Genomic DNA, 2,266 nt, shown 5'->3' with positions numbered 1-2,266 from the left:
GACAGTCGTATAGGTTCCGTGTAATTAGTTTATAGAGCAATGTTCCACCCAAAAGGGAGCTGCTCTCTGCGACGAATTTCATCCAGAGGGATGCCGCCGGACGCCTGCTATGATGTTGGGACAAGTCGTATTAGTTATGAAGATTTGATCAGTTGGCTTGGCGCCTGGTCTGATCATTCGGCCTGTGCCCTTGGTTAGTTCTTGGTGAACGTAGGTGCTAAGGAAAAGGAGGGTAGCCGCCTGTTAGGCACAGGGTCGGCCAGGCCCTAATCTTTTTTAGCTAAGTATAAGGGGGGTGGCTGTGTGCTTTGGAACCAGTCGGCCATCTTCTATGGAGAGTAGCCGACTATATGTCCAGACGACATGCCCCTATGGTGAGTAAAATACTCAATGGAGAGTAGCCGACTGTAAAGGTACAGACGGCATGCCCCTCTGAAGATAGAGTAAAATACTCAATGGAGAGTAGCCGACTGTAAAGGTACAGACGGCATGCCCCTCTGAAGATAGAGTAAAATACTCAATGGAGAGTAGCCGACTGTAAAGGTACAGACGGCATGCCCCTCTGAAGATAGAGTGAAATACTCAATGGAGAGTAGCCGACTGTAAAGGTACAGACGGCATGCCCCTCTGAAGAGAGTAAAATACTCAATGGAGAGTAGCCGACTGTAAATGTATAGGCGGCCTGCCCCTCTTTAGTAAGAATAAAAATTAAACATGGAGAGTAGCCGACTGTTTGTTAGTAGGCGTGCCCCTCTTAGTAAAAAATTGAATATTAAGTACGCAAACTTTTATTAAGTAGCCCTTGACTATTTACATCATTCAAAAGAAATTTTTCTTAAGATTGTCTACATTCCAAGTTCGAGGCAACGGTTGGCCGTCTGGTGTTTCCAGACGGTAGGTACCGTCCCTGACCTCTTCACAGATTCGGTAGGGTCCTTCCTAGTTGGGATTTAGTTTGCCAGACTCATTAGCCCTACCAACTGCTTCCATTTTTCTAAGTACAAAGTCCCCCACTTTGAGTGGACGCCTGTGTACTTTTTTGTTGTATGATCTAGTCATTCTCAGGCGGTAAATTTCATGGCGCAAGACAGCATTGCCCCTCCTTTCAGGAAGTGAGTCTAATGCCAGGCGCATGGCTTCCCAATTTGCCTCTTCGTCATATAGCATTACTCGAAGAGTCGGCTCGTAGTGTTCTATTGGAAGAACAGCTTCCGCACCATAAGTTAGGAGGAATGGAGTTTCTCCAGTCGCCCCTTTTTCAGTCGTCCTAATGGCCCAGAGAACATGTGGTAATTCATCCGCCCATAGGCCGCCTGCTCGTTCAATCTTTTTCTTGAGACCGTCTGAGATGATTTTATTAAAGGCTTCTACCTGGCCGTTTGCTTGTGGACGGCCGACAGATGCAAAGTAGTGTGCAATTCCTTGGTCACCCAACCAGCTTTTGAGAACAGGCGTCTCAAATTGGGGACCATTATCAAAAACCATAGACATGGGAACCCCGAACCGAGTGATGACATTTTTCCAAATGAATGAAATTACATCCTTCGTCTTGATTCCCTTTACAGCCTCCGCCTCTACCCATTTAGTGAAGTAGTCGACGGCAACAAGTATGTACCTCCTTCCGCCTGTAGCAGGCGTATATGGACCCAGAATATCCATGCCCCACTTAGCAAACGGTAGTGGGCTATGAATGGTAGTGAGGTCAGTAGCCGGACGATGAATTAGCTTGCCAAACCTTTGGCACTTGTCACATTTTTTCACCATCTCCATTGCATCTGCTTCTAAAGTAGGCCAAAAGTAGCCCTGCCGCCTTGCCCGTTGATAAGTGGCATTTATGCCACTATTTAGATCCTCTAATCGCGGTATTTTTCTACGTTTGTCCCTTGTTTGTACCCCCTTTTGCTCCGTTTCTCTCTTTATTATGTTTGTGTGCTTTTCCTCGTGTTTTGTAGGCTTTTGGAGTTGATTTTGAGAGAATGAAGAGCTTGGAGAATTGGAGTTCATTTGAAGAGCTACAAAGGAAGTTAAGGAGCAAGCAAGCAAGGCCATGCGAACAGCGCGGGTCGCGCTTTCAGAATGGCGCGGGCGCGCCAAACCCAGCGCGGGCGTGCCTAACATTGGGGTCGAAAATATTGGAGGCAGAATGTAGGCGCGATTTGGGCGCGGCTTAGGCGCGGGCGCTCCTATCATAGGCGCGGGCGCTCCTAACATAGGCGCGGGCGCGCCTAAGTTAGGCGCGGGCGCTCAAGGGCCTGAACTCCAAAAC

Source organism: Chenopodium quinoa, unplaced genomic scaffold, assembly GCF_001683475.1.
Source record: "Chenopodium quinoa cultivar QQ74 unplaced genomic scaffold, ASM168347v1, whole genome shotgun sequence".
NCBI classification, from domain to species: Eukaryota; Viridiplantae; Streptophyta; class Magnoliopsida; order Caryophyllales; family Amaranthaceae; genus Chenopodium; species Chenopodium quinoa.
Note: the sequence above shows the minus strand (reverse complement) of the source record.